The sequence below is a fragment of the Pleurodeles waltl genome, chromosome 4_1 (genome assembly GCF_031143425.1).
Source record: "Pleurodeles waltl isolate 20211129_DDA chromosome 4_1, aPleWal1.hap1.20221129, whole genome shotgun sequence".
Classification (NCBI taxonomy): Eukaryota; Metazoa; Chordata; class Amphibia; order Caudata; family Salamandridae; genus Pleurodeles; species Pleurodeles waltl.
Genome location: NC_090442.1, coordinates 412,958,006 through 412,979,792, shown reverse-complemented (window position 1 = coordinate 412,979,792; position 21,787 = coordinate 412,958,006).

Sequence of the window (21,787 nt, the reverse complement as noted above, 5' to 3'; positions counted from 1 at the left end):
AGGTTTCGTTTTTTTTTTTTTCTAAGTGCAGCTCGTTTTCCTTTAAGGAAAACGGGCTGCAGATAGAAAAAAAAAACTGCTTTATTAAAAAGTAGTCACAGACATGGTGATCTGCTGTCTCCAGCAGGCCACCATCCCCGTGAGTGCCCATACTCGCAATGGGGTCTCAAACTGCGACCCACCTCATTAATATTAATGAGGTGGGTCTTTGCGACCCCATTGCGAGTCGCAGAAGGCGTCTGAGACACCTTTCTGCATGGCAAATTGCGAGTTGCAATTTGCGAGTCGCACGGACTCGCAAATTGCAAGTCGCAATTTCCCTTTTTCCTACATCTGGCCCAATATATGCAGTCATTGTGAGGATCTTAACAGTGGAGCCTTATCTTCCCACAGGCGCTGTAGGGTCGAAATAATCCTTTCTTGGTTGTAGACATGATGTTAGAAGTGCATTCCAAGAGGCAAAACAACAGTTTTCAGAAGAATTCCTGTCAGAAAAACTCTAAACTGAGCAGAGCTGAGGGAGACTCGCATCATACCACTTGCAGTAGAAAATCTGAAAGACTGGAGCCTCTGTGGTAAGGGTTCAAAAGGGTGCTGTCGCCTGATAGGCTGGACTTTGATTCATTTCTAATAACACTGATAACCTATTAAATTGAATGTCTTTTGCATTAACTTCAATGTAAAATTTTGAATTACTGCTTTCTAAACATTTTAAATTATTGCTTCTTGTACCGTGGGACTCCGACTTTGACGACGGGGAATGATTCAAGCATGTGAATCTATGAAAGATACCCCAATACTGGAGAACTATGTTTACTCTGAAAACCACACTCGAAAAGGCAAACATGAGTCTGAAAACTTGACAAAGCAGACAGTAAATACAACATAGTCCTGGGAACTGCTGCAGGCTGTAATCAGTAACTAAAAGAACACACTGGTGGACTGCACATGTAAGTGGGCACATGCTATGACTGCAAACATGTCCACTCAATTCGTTACCATACACATTCCAGGCATTCAGACATTGATGATTACAATGCACTTTACAGAAAATGACAATGCTAGTATATCATGTAATACAATCACGGTACGCCAAGTTAAAAAGTAGCATTACAGAATTAACCTATAAGTACGTGTTCATTTTAGACATGTCAGGCTAACACAGTAAGTGAAAGTGGAGGGGTCATGCTTACACGGAAGGCGTAAATGCTCTATGTCGGGGAATGCTCTTCTGACAGATGTATGTAGTACATGTGTGGTAGTGATGTTAACTTGCATGAGTGCCCACAACCCCCTAAGAAACTAGAATAGGTTTGGATAAGAGTTTTGGTGCGGAGGTACAGCTGCCATCATTGAGGCTTAATGGCCAGAAAGGTCTGACCATTAAGTGGGAAACAATTGATAAATACAGCTTTCATAGAGATTCAATAACAAGTAAGAAGGAAGAGGTCATGATTGCATTGAGGGAACACACCCCGCGTATAAAATTATTGAGGCCTTTCTACCTTGGCAAGTTACATGGTAGGCAAGCTACAGCATCCAAGTACTAATAAAGACAGAGGCCCTCGCTGGTTTAACCATGCATGCACATCTGCCCTCAAAGACCTAAAGAAGACAATTAGCTCTGTCCCACGCAATCAACACACTATTTAAGTAGCAAGAAGGATATACTGTATAAGGCCACTCTTGCTGCCAGGAAGAATGAATTGAGGGAGAATGCCTGGGTTGAGCTTTTTGAAGAAAGCAATAGTAAAGATATGAAGGCTTTCTGGCAAATGGTCATCTCCGTCCCACTGGAGGACAAGGATAAAACCGTAATAGATACTGTCATCCGAGCTCAAGTATGGGTGGAACATTTCTCTAAAATCTTTAAAATAAAGAATAACGTCCCCCAGGAAGAAATTAATGGCCCAATGGAGGGGAGAAATGTCTCTCTAGGCACAGCCTTTTGCAATTCAATAGAAGTATCAGATGTAATACAGGCTATCCAAGATTGCCCTTCTGACAAAGCACCTGGCCCAGACAGAATCCCAGCTGATATATATAAAACCCTGCCAGAATTCTGGGTACCATTACTTACTAATGTTTTGAGATCTGTTATGATGGGACCACTAATAGATACCTGGAGAGAGGCGTTTATCATGCCTATTTTTAAGAAGCGGGACAGGGCTGACCCACAATGGTATCACCCAATCTCCCTCTTAGATAGTTTGGTTAAGATCTTAGGCAGAATGGTATTAAATAAATTGGAAAAATGGGCCATGGAGACCAATTGTTATCAAAGGTACAGTATGGGTTTCGACCAGGGCTAGGCACAGTTTAACAGACTCTCAACCTGACTCTGATAGTATAAAAATACACCAATGCTGTGTACACTTAGCCTTTATGGATCTGTCCTGTGCCTTTGACAAGTTGACACATCTAAACTGTGGACTGTTATGTCAACCATGGGGGTGGGCAAAGACATTGGCCCTCATTAGGACATTGGTGGTAAATCCCACTTACTGCCATGCTAACTGCTGCCAACATACCGCTGCCGCGGCGGATATCCGTTCACAATATTATGACACACACACACACACACACCAATCCGTCACTACTCAGCACCACACACAAATCCACCACACCAAAGGTCAGTGATAAATTAGCAGTATCAAAACCCCACACGATTACGCGAACAGAACAACACCCACAACATTATGACCCGCGAATCACCACGGCGGACATTTAACGGCGGTAAACCTTTGGTGGTACATACCACGCACACAAAATACACACACACTAACAAAACAGAAACACACATTGGACAATTCAAACTACACACACCTGACACCCATACACACACCACACCCAGAGCATTATAAAACACACACCCACATTACCCACAACCCTTTACGACTAGAAATCATTGCCAGCAGAGAGAGACAGCAAGAGCACTCACACAACCAGAGCCACATACCACCATCACCTATACACCACCCACACACCTTACATCACACCCCCTAATACATCACCTAACACTCCTTCACACACACCATTCATACTAAACTCATGGCACCACGACACCCCCAGATTCTCTGAGGGGGAGCTAAGGGTCATGGTTGAGGAAATCATCAGGGTAGAGCCACAGCTATTTGGATCACAGGTGCAGCAGATATCCATTGCTAGGAAGATGGAGCTAGGGCAGAGAATAGTAGATAGGGTCAACGCGTGGGACAGCACCCCAGAACAAGGGATGACATCAGGTAGAGGTGGAAAGACCTATGAGGGAAGGTGCGTTCCATTGCAGCAAGACACCAGCTCGTAATACAGAGGACTGGCAGTGGACCTCCCACCTCCTCCCACACAACTAACAACATGGGAGGAGCAAGTCTTGGCAATCATGCATCCTGAGGGCCTGGCAGGAGTAGGAGGAGGACTGGACTCTGGTAAGTCAACTCGCTATTACTATCACCTGCCTCTACCTGCATGCTATCACATACCCACACCCTTACCCTCACTCCCATCACTCCACGACTTCCCACACACCCCACCGTCACAACCCACTCATCCTAATGCCAAGCTCTGCATGCCATACCAATGCATGGAGACCACTCATAGCCCTGCATGGACACCTATCACTAAAGCATGCACACTAGAGACAATCAGCTAGCCCACCAAATAACAACTCACACAAGGCAAAGCTGCCAGGGCAATAACATCCATAGAGGGCAACCCTCCGATGCACAATATGTCACCCACAGAGACAATAACACTGCATAAACACCACCACAGCACCCACCCAGCGGGCCCATACCTCTGTCCCAGGACACGTCAATCAGCAGTGTGTCCACCACTACAGGGACCCCAGGGCACACCACAAACCCAGGACTGAGTGTAACAGACAAGACTGTCTGACTAATACCTTTTCCTATGTGTATTTCTCTGCAGGTCAGTGCCCATCAAAAGAAGGGTATATGGCATGCCATTGCCAAGGACATGCGGACCCTGGGGGTCTGCGGCAAGCGGAGCACCCAATGTCACAAACGGTGGGAGGACCTTAGACGATGGGCACTAAAGACGGCAGAGGCCCAGCTGGGGATGGCCCCCAATGAGGAAGGGGTGCCCATCAAACCCCCCTGATAGCCTGCATACTGGTGGTGGCCTATCCGGAGCTGGATGGGCACCTGGGGGCATCACAGCAGCAACAAGGATGTGAGCAGAGTGCCCTTCATTTCTACTTACGCCTGGTGGGGTGGTATCCGGGTGGGGGACGTGTGTCTGTGGGTGCCCCTAGGCCAGGCCTAACATAGCAGAGTAGGTCCCATGTTGGCCTGGGTTCTGATGTGAAATTGCTCCAACCTAGCTTGAGGGCATCCACTACTGGGCAGGGTTGTGTGGTTCTCAGGTATGCTGCAGTTGGTGGTATGTGTCCCTACCCATGGCCTGGTGACAAGCATTGTAACTGGTAGTGCTTCGGCTAGTGTGTAGGGCTGTTCCCTGTGTGTGAGTGTGTTGTGTACGCCAACTGTGGTGTTGGTGCCACTATTGACCAGGTGTATCCTTTGTCTTTTTCCCCCTTTTTGTTTTGTCACCCTGTCCTTATGTGCATTAGCATCATCTGGCAGAGGAGCAGTGGCACCTGCGACGGAGGGAGCTGCATCCCACAGGACTCAGGAGACAGAGTCCACTGACGCTGAGGGCACCAGTGAGGCGGAGGGTGAGGGGAGCACCACGGCAGGGACTGGAGGGGACAGGACCTCCTCCGATGGAAGCTCCCTGGTGGTGGCGGACACCTCTGTGCCCACCCCAGCTACAGGTACAGCCGCCACCCCCTGTACCAGGACCGCCCTCCCAGCAGCCCCTCATTGAGTTGCCCGTGACCGCTCGCCCAGGAAGGTGGGCATCTCCTTTGCCCCAGGCACATCAGGCCCTGCCCCAGTTAGGCCTGCTGCCTTGAGTGAGGAGGCTATTGACCTCCTACAATCCATCTCTGTTGGGCAGTCAACCATTGTGAATGCCATCCAGGGGCTGGCAGCCCAAATACATCAGTCCAATGCATTTCTGGAGGGCATTCACACTAGCTTGGCGGCCCAACAGAGATCAATCCAGGCTCTTGCCTCCTCGCTGATGGCAGCCATTGTCCCTCTTTCCACCCTCCAACTTCCTCTACCCAATCCCATTCCCCTCAACCCCAGCCTACCCAAGCACACAGACAGACCAGCATGCACACATGACAACACACAAGAGTGGCACAGGCAAACACAAGCACCACACTTCATCCCAAAGGCACTCACACAAATATCATCCAGATGCAGACATATCAACATCCACTGCCTTCACTGTGGCCCTCTTCTCCTCATCCTCCACCTCCCTCCCAGTTGCGTCTCCACTCACACCTGCATGCACTGCATCCTCATTCACTACCCCCATCACCAGCACACCTATCAGAACACACACCTCACTGGCAGTCACCACCCCTGCATCCATGCACACATCCACTTTGTCCTTTCCGACTGTGTCTGTGCCACCTCCTCCCAAAGTACACAAACGCAAGCACTCAGACACCCAACAGCCATCCACCTCACAATAGCATCCAGCCCATGCACCTGCACCCAAACACAGCAGACTGACACCTCCTACAACCACTCCCTCTTCCTCCACTCCCAAACCTTCTCCCTCTTCCCGCCCCAATGTTCCTAAGAAGTTTTTCCTCTCCACCATTGACCTCATCCCTACCCCTCCCCTGTCCTTCACGTCAGGCCAGGGTAGTCAATACCCAGGCAAGCACCTCAGCCACCCTGTCCATGGGCACAGTAGTGTCCCCAGCAACTCCAGGTGGGAAAGGATCCCGGCCACCAGCCAGCCAGACTGAAAGGGTGTGTAGGCGGGCGTCGCTCGCCTCGCCTACGGATAAACAATATTGGCGTTCGCCCGACGCCTTCCCCGGCTTCCGCCCACATCGTCATGGAGACACGTGGGGGCTGAGACGGCAATCGGCCCCGGACGTCTGGGTTGCCGGAGATTTAAAAAATGAAGACGCCACGATCAAGCGCGGCGAGCGGATAACGGAGCCAGGGAAACGCCATAGATCCCCAGCGCGAGGAGACCAGGAGACGAGGACAGACCCCGACCAGAAGAAGACGGCCGGAGCGGAAAGACAGAGAGGACACGAGATAGCCTGCCACGGCCCAGGAGGGTCGTGGCTGTACAAGGTACATGCCCTTTTTAAGGGCAGCCAGAATAAGGAGAGAGAAGGGGAGGGAGAGAGGGGGAAAGAGGGTGGTAAAATACAGGAGGTTAAGGACTGGGGAAGCTCCCAGGGCACCCTACCACTCGACCTTAACCTCTAGAGAGCTCAGAACCACCTCCCCTCACAAAACCCTAACCACCCCACTAAAAATAAAAACACCACAACTCGTATTAGTTGCTTGCTTAACTGTTCCCTTCCTTTTCCCCTCACACCTCCACCCCTCCCCACACTAAACCCAAAATCAGGAGACCAAGAAATACCGTCCCACTTACCTGCTGTATCCTTTTTTGTTCTTCCGAGGGAAATCGTGGTGCCAAGGGGAGGACACCCGGAGCTCGCCACCTGGAAGAGGAAAAAAAAGGGAAACCATTAAAGACCTTGGAGGTTCCACAGACTTGCGGAAGAGAAACAAAAGAAGGAAAAGAAAAGCTACCATTCTATTATTTTGTTCCACCTCTCCTAGAACTTAAAATAAATAAAGAAAATCCCTATTAAGGGTTAAAAACAATCTGCGTCCGTGTTCTCTGTAGCCCAGATCACACACCAATCCCCCACAGTGGTGTCAGAAGTGGGATCAGCGTCCCGACGGGCATACAGAGACAGTTCTACAATGGAGGCCAAACCCAGTCTCGAGGACATGATTAAACAACTTGCGGAAGGTCAGCGCCACCTCCAGTTAGTGTGGGAAGCGCAACAAAGAGAGGCCAAGGATGACAGAGAGGCCCTGCAATCCGCTCTAAAAAGTCAGGCGACTATCATGGCCAGTAATCAACTGGTCCATGAGACTGCTTTAAAAAAACTGACCGACACCATTGCTGCCAGCAAGGTGCATCCAAATGTGCCAAGTTCGGTATTACAAAAGTATCAGGAGGGGGAAGATCCTGATTCTTTTTCACGAACTTTGAACGAGTAGCCTCCTCCGCTCAATGGCCTGAAGATAGGTGGGGCCAATACATTGCCCCCTCCTAACGGGCACTCTTCAATCTGCTTATCAGGCTGACAATCCGGGTGGCATCACCCCATACTCTGAGATAAAGAAAAGTGTTTTGGAGCGTGTGGGACATGACACTGAGTATTACAGGGCAAAATTCGGAAAGGTAAAATGGGGGCCCAATGAAGACCCACGGACCTATTATTACCGGGTGAAGGACTTGGGACTAAAATGGCTGGGACCCATAGGGACTGACCGTGAGGACGTTATCAAGGTTATAATCCTAGAACAGTACCTGGATTCCCTGCCGACCAGCACCCGAAACTGGATAAGGCAGCACCCAAAAATAGACACCGAGACGGCTGTCGACCTGGCATGCGCCTACCATAGGTCGGTGGATGTGAAACCTCATCCAGCCCGACCTTTGGGGAAAATGCCTATAACTCCTCCTCATTTCCCTCCCAGACGAACAACAGAAGAACCAGGACCCTCACGGAGTACGGAGCAAGTCCCATGCAACAACCTCAGTGCTTCAGTTGTGGGGAGTGGGGTCATATCGCCCGCGGATGTCCAAAAAAACATGACGGGGTAGAGCCGATGGAAATAGGTGTTACTCGAGGAAGAGTCATATGCCTTGGAAAAAGTGATGTGTCCTTTAAACACCCCCTTTGGATAAATGGATCTCCGGTCATGGCCTTGATTGACTCCGGATGCAGTCAGTCGGTAATCCGTCGTAGTATAATACACCCTGTAACAACGACTGACGATCAGTGGGTAACAATATGTTGTATTCATGGAGACCGTGCTCAGTATCCCCTTGCAAGGGTAGAAATTGAATGGAACACTCACCTTGACCCCCTCTCCGTGGGGCTCATGGATAACTTAATAGAGGAGTGCGTTATTGGGACTAACTACCAGAGATTTTATGAGATTCTGGATCAAACACTGAAGCATAATCCGGTAGATGAGTGGTGGGGTATGGCCCCTTTCTGGGATGTCTCCATATGTAGCCCCCCACAAGGAAAAAGTTAACCCGGAAAGAAAGGAGAGCAGAGAAACATAAATTTGAAACCAAACAAGACCAAAAAGAAGAGGAGAGATTGGTGGCCAATATAGACACTGCCCCCATGTCTTTTAGAATGAGTCAACACGAAGATCCTACCCTAGTGAATGCCTGGAAGACTGCCAAAAATGCCTCTACTGGAGAGGTAGGTCCCTACTTCTTGGTACACAAGGACTTGCTGTATAGAGTAACCACCAGCGCAAATGGGGAAAAAAGGCAGCTCGTAGTCCCTGAACCATACAGAAAACAGGTACTCTTCCTAGCCCATAACCAACCGGGGGGAGGTCATTGTGGCCGGGAGAAAACCGAAGAATATTTACTGAGACGGTTTTACTGGCCCGGAGTATATGCACATATCCGGCGATATTGTGCACACTGCCCAAAATGTCAACTGGTAGAGCCGGGAGCCATTAGGAGAGCCCCGTTACGACCATTACCGATTATTGATCCCCCATTCAAACGTGTCGGTATGGACCTAGTTGGGCCCCTTCTGCCATCCAGTAAAGGACACACCCATATTCTCGTCCTAGTAGATTATGCGAGCAGGTATCCTGAGGCAATTCCACTCACCAGTATCACCACTAAAGCAGTTGCACAAGCCATGATAACGTTCTTTACCCGAGTGGGTTTCCCTGAAGAACTTCTTACCGACCAGGGAACACCGTTCGTATCTGGACTTATGAAACAGATATGTAAGTCCCTAGGTGTTCTCCAAATCAAGACATCAGTATATCACCCACAAACGGATGGTTTAGTGGAACGATATAATCGCACAATCAAAACCCTTTTGAGGAAAATAGTGAGTGAAACGGGGAAAGACTGGGATCAAAAACTTCCCCTAGTGTTGTATGCAATAAGAACATACGAGCAGTCCTCTACCGGGCATAGCCCGTTTGAACTTGTATTTGGGAGACAACCTAGAAATTTACTAGACATGGCGGCGGAATTATGGGAAGAGGAGAATAACGAGGAGCGACCCATCCTAGACTATATTCACAAATTAAAAGCCCATCTCCAGACAGTGTGGGAGGATGTAAGACAACATTTATAGAAAGCCCAAGACAATCAAAAAACTTACTATGATCAGGGTACCAAACTATGGGTACTACAACCCAACGATAAGGTGTTAATCCTCCGACCCACCTCGGAACATAAGCTAATAGCCAAATGGCAAGGGCCGTATCGGATAATAAAAGCGGTCACACCGGTTACCTATTTGGTGGACCTAAATACCCACCCCAGACGAACCCAAATTTATCACATCAATCTATTAAAGAAATGGGAAGACCCGGAAAATGGCAACAATGCACCTGCAAGGGGGTACCTGATCACCCCGAGTCAACCACTAGCGTTAGAACTATGTCCCATCTCCCAATTAGACCCACAAAAACTTCCCAGGATCAATGAGTCCCTTTCTGAGATGGAGACACGGCAAATAATGGAGCTAATCCAAAGTCATGCCCGTTTCTTCTCTGAACTGCCAGGGAAAACTTCTTGGGTCCAACATCATATACGAACACCTGAGGGCAAAATTGTACGCCAACGTCCCTATCGAATCCCCGAAGCGAGAAAAATCCTTATAGAGGAAGAAATAACAAAAATGTTATCTCTTGGGGTTATCGAGACGTCCACCAGCCCATGGTGCTCTCCTATAGTACTAGTGCCGAAACCGGATGGTTCGGTCCGCTTCTGCATCGATTTTCGGAAACTCAGTGAGGTATCACTTTTCAATACCTATCCCATTCCCCTGGTGAATGAAGTGTTAGAAAAAATCGGACAAGCCCGTTTTATGTCCAATATTGATCTGACGAAGGGATATTGGCAGATTCCCTTAGCTCCCTCAGACAAAGAGAAGACAGCGTTTGTTTCCCCTTCGGGGTTATATCAATTTACCGTCCTTCCATTCGGCCTTCATGGTGCCCCGGCTACGTTCCAATGATTGATGGATCGTCTTTTGAGACCCTTCCATGACTTTACGGCTGCCTATCTCGACGACATTGTCATTTTTAGCTCTACCTGGCCAGACCATCTCCTACACCTAGGAAAAGTGTTCTCAGCGTTGGCAGCCGCAGGCCTGACCGCCAACCCAAAAAAATGTGTCCTAGGACAGACCCAGATTTCCTATCTTGGTTATGTCATCAGTAAGGGAGTATTGAGTCCACAAAAAGAGAAAGTAGCCACCATTAGACAAATACCACTTCCCAAGACTAAGAAGGAACTCCGTTCATTTCTGGGGCTGGTAGGGTACTACCGACGGTTCATACCACAGTACTCGACCATTACGGCCCCCCTTACTGACCTATTAAAGAAGCAATACTCAAACGCCCTCCCTCCTTTTTCCCCCGCACAACTCCGGGGATTTCACTGGCTCAAGGAAGCCCTATCTACTGAGCCCGTATTACGATGTCCCGATTTTTCCAGACCTTTTCATCTTTTTGCCGACGCTTCAAATGTCGGATTGGGGGCCGTATTAGCACAGCCAGACGAACAGGGACACGATCACCCAATTGTGTATATCAGTAGGAAGTTGTTACCTAGGGAACTAAACTATCCTACCATCGAGAAGGAATGCCTTGCCATAAAGTGGGCGATAGAGTGTTTACAATACTATCTCCTGGGGCGTCCTTTCATCCTTTACACTGATCATGCACCCTTAACATGGTTGTCTTCCCATAAGGATACCAATTCCCGAGTATTACGCTGGTTCCTTAAATTACAACCCTTTACCTTTCAGGTCCGTCATATCCCTGGGACACGTCAGTGTCCCGCTGACTTTCTCTCCCGCTGTCCAGACTCCACGGTCCTCTACCAGTCCCGTTCATGGGAAGGGGTGTGTAGGCGGGCGTCGCTCGCCTCGCCTACGGATAAACAATATTGGCGTTCGCCCGACGCCTTCCCCGGCTTCCGCCCACGTCGTCATGGAGACGCGTGGGGGCGGAGACGGCAATCGGCCCCGGACTTGCGGGTTGCCGGAGATTAAAAAAATTAAGATGACGCGATCGAGCACGGCGAGCGGAAAACGGAGCCAGGGAAACGCCACAGATCCCCAGCGTGAGGAGACCAGGAGACGAGGACAGACCCCGACCAGAAGAAGACGGCCGGAGCGGAAAGACAGAGAGGACACGAGATAGCCTGCCACGGCCCAGGAGGGTCGTGGCTGTACAAGGTACGTGCCCTTTTTAAGGGCAGCCACAATAAGGAGAGAGAAGGGGAGGGAGAGAGGGGGAAAGAGGGTGGTAAAATACAGGAGGTTAAGGACTGGGGAAGCTCCCAGGGCACCCTACCACTCAACCTTAACATCTAGAGAGCTCAGAACCACCTCCCCTCACAAAACCCTAACCACCCCACTAAAAATAAAAACACCACAACTCGTATTAGTTGCTTGCTTAACTGTTCCCTTCCTTTTCCCCTCACACCTCCACCCCTCCCCACACTAAACCCAAAATCAGGAGACCAAGAAATACCGTCCCACTTACCTGCTGTATCCTTTTTTGTTCTTCCGAGGGAAATCGTGGTGCCAAGGGGAGGACACCCGGAGCTCGCCACCTGGAAGAGGAAAAAAAAGGGAAACCATTAAAGACCTTGGAGGTTCCACAGACTTGCGGAAGAGAAACAAAAGAAGGAAAAGAAAAGCTACCATTCTATTATTTTGTTCCACCTCTCCTAGAACTTAAAATAAATCAAGAAAATCCCTATTAAGGGTTAAAAACAATCTGCGTCCGTGTTCTCTGTAGCCCAGATCACACACCAATCCCCCACAGGGTGCCAGTCCCAAGTGCTGCGGAAAGGAAGGACAAGGAGCCAGCCCCAGGTTCTGCAGGAAGGAAGGGCAAGGAGCCAGCCCCAGCTGTAGGAAGGAAGGGCAAGGAGGCAGCCCCAGGTACTGCAGAAAGGAAGGGCAAGGAGCCAGCCCCAGGTGCTGCAGGAAGGGCAAGGAGCCAGCCCCAGCTGCAGGAAGGAAGGGCAAGGGGCCTACACCAGCAGGCAGTAAGGACAAGGGGCCTGGTGCTGGGACTCAGTCAGAGACCCCTACACCAACTATGGTGATGCAGCCGTCCGATGCTGTAGGGGATGGGCTGGAGCCTCCCCCACAACCCCCACCAGCAGCAGCAGTAACAGTGGGCAGCCATCCGAGGCTGCAGGGGGTGGGCAGGAGCTTTTCCCCACCACCAGCTCCACCAGCAGCACGGCCACCACCAGCAACGGGCAGCCGTCCGAGGCTGCAGGGGATGGGCTGGAGCCTCCCCCCACCACCAGCTCCACCAGCAGTGGGCAGCAGTCCGAGGCTGCAGGGGATGGGCTGGAGTCTCCCCCCACCACCAGCTCCACCAGTAGCACCGCCACTGCCACCACTGAGCAGCCGTCACCGCCGGCAGACATTCTGTAGACCTGCATCCATGGGCAGTTGTGCTGCCTGCCCCCTGCAAATCCAGTGGGTATGACACCCACCTGAGAGACTGTGACTTTGCACTCCCCAAGATCTGCATCAAAGGGCACGATGCCCCCTCCAGAACCAGTGGAGGTGCCATCCACTCACCCCATCCTCCCCAAGATGAAGATCACAGTGCACAATGCCCCCTCCAGAACCAGTGGAGATGCCATCCACTCATCCCATCCTCCCCAGGATGAAGATCACAGGGCATCATGCCCCCTCCAGAACAGGTCACCCACTTGAGAGATTGTGGTCTTGCACTCCCCAGGACAAAATACAGGGCACAATTCCCCCTCCAGAACCAGTGGAGATGCCATCCACTCACCCCATCCTCCCCATGATGAAGATCACAATGTCCCCTCCAGTGGGTAAGTCACCCACTTGAGAGACTGTGGCCTTGCACTCCCTAGGACAAAGAGAAATGGGCATGTTGCCCCCTCCAGGACCTGTGGTGTTGTTCCATCTGCCGGTTGAGGTGCCCCCGTTTTTGTAAATATGTATATACTTTTTGGGTGCACGTATTGCTACTATTTTATCTCATTACACTCTTTTTAATCTATAGTAGTTGTCCTTGCATTATTCCTGAGGGGTATGGGGTGTATATGTCATGTTACTGCAGATGTATGTGTGTATGGTGTTGGGGTGGGGTGTTGCATGTGTGTGTCACTCTCTTTTTCCTCCCCCACTCCCATGTGTGCTAGGTGGCTGTACCCACCATTGTCTTCTTCGCCGTTGTTGGTGTTTGTAGTGGCGCAGCACATAAAAGATCATTGGGAAGATATGCAGCTCGGGCTCCATGACGGCGTGGTTCTTCCCAGAGTCTCCACAGGTGAGTAGTTTTCCTTCTGTGCAGTGTTCCCGCCAGGCTTTTGATGTCTTTGGTACCGACCTGGAAAAGGTGGAGGATTGGACTGTCTTAATACAGTGGGTAGAACACTGTCTTCCGCCTGGCTGTAGGCGGTTACCGCCGTGGTGCCTGTTGCTTCCACCCTGGCAGTCGGTGTGTTAAAGTGGCTGTCTGTCTGAGCTGTTTCCGCCATGGTCATAATTTTGCGGTATTTACCGCCAGCTTGTTGGCGGTATTAGCCCACTTTAGCACCCACAGCCAGGGTTGTAATGAGGGCCAAATTCTCCTTACTCAGTAGGCTTCATGCCTGTTCTTCTGCACTGGTCCGCTTCAGTCAGATCAGAAGCCCAGTCTTATGGAAGAATTCTCTTCCTTAAAGGGAGTCAGAAAGGGATGTGTGTTGGCCCCCTTTCTTTTCCTTCATTATATAAATGGCCTGGAAGATTTTTTATGCAATATGGGGAAGGACCTGCCACTTATTAACTCCCAGTCAATTCCAGTTCTGCTTTATGCAGACGATGCTGTCCTTATTTCAAGGACAGCAAACGGCCTCCAATCTTTACTAAATGCTTTCAATATTTTGATGGGAAACCTTGGTCTGAAAATTAACAGAACAAAGGGGGTCATTCCTACCCTGGCGGTCCGAGACCGCCAGGGTAGGGGACCGCGGATGCACCGCCAACAGGCTGGCGGTGCATCCAGGGCAATTCTGACCGCGGCGGTACAGCCGCGGTCAGAAACGGGAAACCGGCGGTGTCCTGCCGGTTTCCCGCTGCCCTAGGGAATCCTCCATGGCGGCGCTGCTTGCAGCGCCGCCATGGGGATTCCGACCCCCTTACCGCCAGCCTGTTCCTGGCGTTTTTCACCGCCAGGAAGAGGCTGGCGGTAACGGGCGTCGTGGGGCCCCTGGGGGCCCCTGCAGTGCCCATGCCACTGGCATGGGCACTGCAGGGGCCCCCGTAGGAGGGCCCCACTAAGATTTTCAGTGTCTGCCAAGCAGACACTGAAAATCGCGACGGGTGCTACTGCACCCGTCGCACGCCTTCAACTCAGCCGGCTCCAGTCGGAGCCGGCTTCCTCGTTGAAGGCGCTTTCCCGCTGGGCTGGCGGGCGGCCTTCTGGCGGTCGCCCGCCAGCCCAGCGGGAAAGCCAGAATCACTGCGGCGGTCTTCTGACCGCGCAGCGGTGTTCTGGCGGGGGTACTTTGGCGGGCGGCCTCCGCCGCCCGCCAAAGTAGGAATCACCCCCAAAGTCATTTGTGATGAAGAGTGGCCCAAAGTTATCAAAAAGCAAAAAATGTGTTCTGGAAGGTGCAAAAATACTTATGGTTCCTAATTTTACTTACTCGGGGGTTCCAATTGATGTTGATTTTAATTGGAAATTTTTAATTAGTGTTCGTGTTTTGCAATTTCACAGAGCCATTGATGCGCTTTTTTAGATTCTCAAAGAAGCTGGGGCACACACCAGTGAAGCAAATGCTGACTGTTTTTAAAAGCAAATGTTTTTCTATTGAATCGTTCGGAGCTGGGGTGTGAGGCTACACTGATTGTACTAGTCTCCAGGTAATTGAAAACAAGTTCTTAAAAAGGCTGTTAGCAGTCCAACGATCTACCCTAGCAGTGTTTTGTCATGACGAAGTAGGCCTGAGGGGCATAGCCGACCATATAATATTGCAACCTGTATTGCTCTGGCTAAAAGTCTAGCCAAATCACGAAGCCCATCTCTGTAGATCAGTGATTATGGATTGTTTGTCACTGACTCGGTCGATGGATATACCTTGGCTCAGATATGGCAATTCTACTCTTTCTCATTTTGGTGCAGGGGAATATTTCCTGGCCCCCGACTCCTTAGTGGGGCGGGCTAAGGAGAGGATTAAGGAGCTATATTGACATACTATTTATGACTTGAACTTATTTGACAACACAGCCGGGGATTTGGAGAGGCCGCTGCTACAGCCATCACACCCCAAGTTATATCTTAACATTATTATCTCTGAGCAGCATAGGTTTTTACTTACTTGACTACGTCTGACGACTATACACTATTTATTAGCATTTCCCACTCAAGGTACCTGGTTTAAGAAACGTCGGCCATGCTATTGCGATGGTAAATCGCCCCAAAGCACTCTGCACGTTGTCCTTTTCTGTAATTTATACATTGTGCCCAGGAGAAGGTTTTTTCGTCCTGTAATCTTGCCCACATGCTTTAGGACTAGCCAATTTGCCTATTCTTATTCACATAATCTGGGAAGTGAAGGGATAATACAGGCTGTATTAAACTTTATATATGCTGCTTTTCTATTCGAAACTGTTATTAATTTCTGTAATATGTTTTTTATACTGTCATTATTGTATTTATGAGAATTATGGATGCAATTGATTATGTCTTTTATGATTCTTTTGAACCGAATAAAGTATTTGAATAAAAATGAATGTGTGGTAGTCTAAAACAAACCTTTACCCAGTCAGCCATACCGAGCTTCTCATTCAGTACCTGACCAGCCCAGGTTTTTCTCTGCATTCTGAAACTTGGTGTTTTATTTTTAAATCCCATTATGAATCCAGCACTTTAAGAGCCAGAATGAAAAGAAAAAGGTAGACTGGAGCAGCTATACATGCACAGACCTTGGAAACTTGGCAGGTAGGTACCCTTCTGTTACAAACCCACGTTTGCAAGAGCGACTTATGAAGGTGCCGCAGACTCACTATGAAAATATATAGCCACACAAAAAACAGTGTTAAGCCAGACTACCATTAAACCAGGAAGGCGGAAGGAGGCCTTGTTAAAGGGCACATTTTCACAGTAATCCTACTCTCAGGCAGTCTTTAAGATTGTAAGAGACTAGTTTACTCCTAAAACTTGTCTTTAAACGAAATAATCATGGATCAAAAATTCTGACAAAAGATGTCAATGAACTGACAGCACCAGGTGCACGTTTCATTCTTTATTTTTTTTAATAATTCTATTTGAAGAGGCTGAGACTGAGACTTCACGTTCCATCTGTGACAGATGACTCGAGAGAACTGAGCAGCTCAAGTTCTCAAGCGCAATCTTCACTTGAAGCCTTTTTTTATTTTATGGTGCAACGACAACATATACTGTGAAGTGAAAGGGGAAAATTATAATTGTGACAAAGATGTATTGGTGGAGGACTGTCAAGTTGACTGACAGTCAGGGAGGTGACTGTGACCTTGGGGTAGTGCGAGCTTTTCTGTCCCTTGGATCCAAAAATGGCAAGGTGTGTAGATATGGAAGGAAGGGACTGTCTACGCAGGCCTGGAAAGGGCAAAGAGTAAGGCACTGAGAAAAACAGGTACACCACTGTAGAAAACAAAAAGGTATGAAACACTTACCGGAGACTGGCAGTTCCCCTTTTCATTTAAAGCCTTATCTAAGTTCTCTGGTGTAGCACCTGGTAATAGTGGTGATTCCATATCCAGGAGTTACTACTACAAATGCTACCAGTAACTGTAGGTGGCGGAGTAAATGGGTACTAAGAACCGAGCCCTAATGTGTCGGCAGTCTTTCATGGCTGGTAGGGTCCCCGCTACCTGTACATCGGGGAGGTCTGCCCTATTTTAGGTGAGTTCCGAAATGCAGATGCCTGTCAGGGTCGACCATGCCAGGCAGAAAAAACAACATTAACTACCACTTTTAGAGAAAAAGCTCCCTTTGTGTGGAGCCTGTTGTTTTTTAGTTTCCGGAAACAAGTGTAGTCTATTCTGGTCACTGACTGAGGTGGGGCCAGCCAGCATGGATGACATACCCAGTCTGTACTGAGTGGGAAAGGGTGGGTTTAAAGAGAAGCCATTGTTAACAACTGTTCTTGGGCTACCATGCTCCTCCTCTTTAAAGAGAGACAGGAGGAGCAGACTGCATAGCTTGTAACTGTGATGTCAGGGGCAAGAATTACACATCACTTAATCTATTACATTTTCAGTGTTCTGTTTTTACTTCCTTATTTATAGCCTTAAATTGGGAAAGGAGAGTAAACAGTTCTGTTCGGAGCAAAACATCACTGGCAGCACACACCTATTCTCACTAACTTCAACAGGAATATGTAAATAGATGCTTAGAGGATAGGCTCCTGAAATGCAGTTATGAGGGTTGAGGTGACATGGCAATCTACTTTGTGAGCATTGTGTAGTAGTATTTTAGTAGATCAATATTTATTTAATATAATATTAAAATATCTCCAACACAGTGCCCTTTATCACAATTTATTCATTTATCCTTCCTACTCCCACTTGTCTCTTTCAATTTTAAAGTAATTGATTATGCTCATTCAGATAACTCACTGATGAAGAATTATTGAAGAGTTGAACATTATCAGCTGTCTGTAGACCTGGGCTGGCGATGGCGAAAGGTTTAGCGGGTCTTGTGGTCACTTTATGAAAGTTACTGAAGAACAAGTGTGACGCAAACTAAGCCTGTTGATGGGATGGCGAGGTCTGGCATATCTCAAAGTTTGGAGGAATGTATGTTTTTTGCACTTGTATTCTGCACTGTCTTGTAGCGCTACTGGAGACTCTCCAGTAGGTTTTGTGGACACCGCCAGATTTGGTGCCTCTAAAATGCTGGTAGGGCTGTGGTAGAATCAATTATATGCAGGAAGTGTCTACTAGACGTGACTGACAACTTCAACCCAGCTTGCCTTTCAGAGATACCAGCATGTTGTAAAAAACCTCTGGATTTCAATGAAGGTCAGTCCACCTCAGATGAAAGTGGCCTCTCTGTTATTACTGCAAGACCTTCCCCTGTCAAATATTAAATGTTTTCTGATTTTGTTCACCCTAGAGTCTCTTGCTGGCAGAGGCAGATACATTTTTGGCACCTTGGAACATTGCCTTGGGACCTCATACCTTTAAATAAGGTTCAGAAGGAGTGTGGTAGGCCTTAAGAGTGATGTTAGGTATTACGATTCTGTGAAATGCAGCTAGAGAGAAAGGCTCCCTGTCTGTCCAAGACACACTCACTTTGATACACACGCCCTGCATGTTCACCTTACAGGCTGAGCTTGTGTCATCTTTGACACAGGCTAGGCTGTTGTTGTTAAATCTCGTTTTTTTTAAAAATCTGGTGGAACATGCCTATCCCACAGCTTCTATTGCATTTTGCATGAAAATCACATTGTGCACATGTATCCCAGCTGGGATCAGGGCTTTGTCTCCACTAATGAGAATGTGTTGTTTCCTTGAAGTGTATGTAGTGATATTTGTATTTTGACCACTGACTTCATGTCGCACCACTTTTCACTTGGCTTAGCTGTCCACCGTCACATTAGTGATCACCAGTTACAGACTCCATTTTGTATTCAGCTTAGCCTTAGCTTCACTACCACGTTAAAGGTACAAGTAGTTTCCCATACAAACATGTTATGCAACGAGTTTTTTATTCTGCATATTCTCTTTCTCATCAAAGAGCTAAGACATATTATGGAGAAGTCAGTCAGTCACCACAATAAGAATGTACTAGACTGATGTTTATCCCCTTCTGTGCCCAGGACGTAATGGTTACGTACTGAGGCACATTGCTGCTGTGCCCAGGACGTAACCATTACATCCTGGTCACAGAGCCCAGAGGGAGCGCTAGCGCTCCCTCTGTGGGGTTCAAAAGGCAGGGATGGAAGGGGAAGACCTTCCCCTTCCACCCCTGACCCCCCCCCCAACCCCCCCAACCCCCGTGACATCAGTTGTTTGTCACAAGGCCTTCTCCCATCGTGCTGGAAGCTGATGAGAAATGCTTTGCATTTCTCTTCCGATCATGTGGGGGAGGCCGAGAGAGGCTTCAAAGGGAAGGAAAGTTATTTCCTTCCCTTTGAAGTCTCTCTCAGCGTTTTGGCAGCCGGATTGCAAGCAAAACACCCACTAGACACCAGGGATGTTGTTTTTAAAATGAAATTGTTATAAAAGAGCGACCCCTTGGGCAAGGTTCGCTCCCAGGGGGGGCATTATTTTTTTAAAGGCCTTTTCTGCCCCCCCCGGGGGCAGATCGGCCTATAATTAGGCCGATCTGCCCCCGGGGGGGCAGAAACCACTAGGCACCAGGGAGTATTTTTTTTTTGTTGTTGATATTTTTGAGGTGGGGAGCGACCCCTTAGGCAAGGGTCGCTCCCAAATGGGGCAAATTATATTTAGGCCATTTCTGCCCCCCTTGGGGGCAGATTGGCCTATTTTTATGAGGCCAATCTGCCCCCAAGGGGGACAGAAACCACTAGACACCAGGGAGTTTTTGTTTTTTTTAGCAAATTTCACGCAAGGGGAGCAACCCTTTGGGCAAGGGTTGCTCCCAGGGGGGGTATTTTTTTAAAGGCCTTTTCTGCCCCGGGGGGGGGGGGGGCAGAAACATCTAGGCACCAGGGATCATTTTTTTTTTGTTTGTTTTGTATTTTCGAGGTGGGGAGCGACCCCTTAGGCAAGGGTCGCTCCCCTAGGAGGCAAATTATATTTAGGCCATTTCTGCCCCCCTTAGGGGCAGATTGGCCTATTTTTATGAGGCCAATCTGCCCCCACGGGGGACAGAAACCACTAGACACCAGGGAGTTTTTTTTTTTTGCGAATTTCACGCAAGGGGAGCGACCCGTTAGACAAGGGTCGTCCCCCTGGGGGGCAAATTGTATTTAGGCCATTTCTGCCCCCTTTGGGGGCAGATCGGGCGATTTTAGGTCAATCTGCCCCCAAGGGGGACAGAAACCACTAGGCACTAGGGAGTTTTGTTTTTTTTTGGCGAATTTCACACAAGGGGAGCAACCCTTTGGGCAAGGGTCGCTCCCAGGGGCGGTATTTTTTTAAAGGCCTTTTCTGCCCCGGGGGGGGGGCAGAAACCTCTAGGCACCAGGGATCTTTTTTTTTTTGTTTTTTTTGTTTTGTATTTTTGAGGTGGGGAGTGACCCCTTAGGCAAGGGTCGCTCCCCTAGGAGGCAAATTATATTTAGGCCATTTCTGCCCCCCTTAGGGGCAGATTGGCCTATTTTTATGAGGCCAATCTGCCCCCACGGGGGACAGAAACCACTAGACACCAGGGAGTTTTTTTTTTTTTGCGAATTTCACGCAAGGGGAGCGACCCGTTAGACAAGGGTCGTCCCCCTGGGGGGCAAATTGTATTTAGGCCATTTCTGCCCCCTTTGGGGGCAGATCGGGCGATTTTAGGTCAATCTGCCCCCAAGGAGGGCAGAAACAACTAGGCACCGGGGATTTTTTTTTGCACCAATGTCACGCAATAGGAGCGACCCTGTAGGCAAGGGTCGCTCCCCGGGGGGTTGGGGGCCAAATTTATTTTAGGCCATTTTTGCCCCCCCGGGGGCAGATCGGCCTATTTTAGGTCAATCTGCCCCCAAGCGGGGCAGAAACAACTAGGCACCGGGGATCTTTTTTTTTGTACCAATCTCACGCAGGGGGAGCGACCCCGTAGGCAAGGGTCGCTCCCCGGGGGGGTGTGGGGGGCAAATTTATTTTAGGCCATTTCTGCCCCCCCTGGGGCCGGCTGATCTAGAGGCCAAAATCCACAGGTAGGCACTTTGGAAAAAAACACCTCTGTTTTCTGTGAAAAAATGTGATGTGTCCACGTTGTGTTTTGGGCCATTTCCTTTTGTGGGCGCTAGGCCTACCCACGCAAGTGAGGTACCATTTTTATCGGGAGACTTGGGGAAACGCTGGGTGGAAGGAAATTTGTGGCTCCTCTCAGATTCCAGAACTTTCTGTCACCGAAATGAGAGGAAAAAGTGTTTTTGGGGTCAAATTTTTGAGGTTTGCAAAGGATTCTGGGTAACAGAACCTGGTCAGATCCCCACAAGTCACCCTATCTTGGATTCCCCTAGAATCTAGAGGGAGGGCCTTCCAAATGTAAGGCAGTGTGTAAAAAAGACGTCTATTTGAGAAATGCCCTGTAATTCACATGCTAGTATGGGCACCCCGGAATTCAGAGATGTGCAAATAACCACTGCTTCTCAACACCTTATCTTGTGGCCATTTTGGAAATACAAAGGTTTTCTTGATACCTATTTTTCACTTTTTATATTTCAGCAAATGAATTGCTGTATACCCGGTATAGAATAAAAACCCATTGCCAGGTGCAGCTCATTTATTGGATCTGGGTACCTAGAGTTCTTGATGAACCTACAAGCCCTATATATCCCCGCAACCAGAAGTGTCCAGCTGACGTAACGGTATATTGCTTTTAAAAATCTGACATCACAGGAAAAAGTTACAGAGTAAAACGTGGAGAAAAATTGCTGTTTTTTTCACCTCGATTTCAATATCTTTTTATTTCAGCTGTTATTTTCT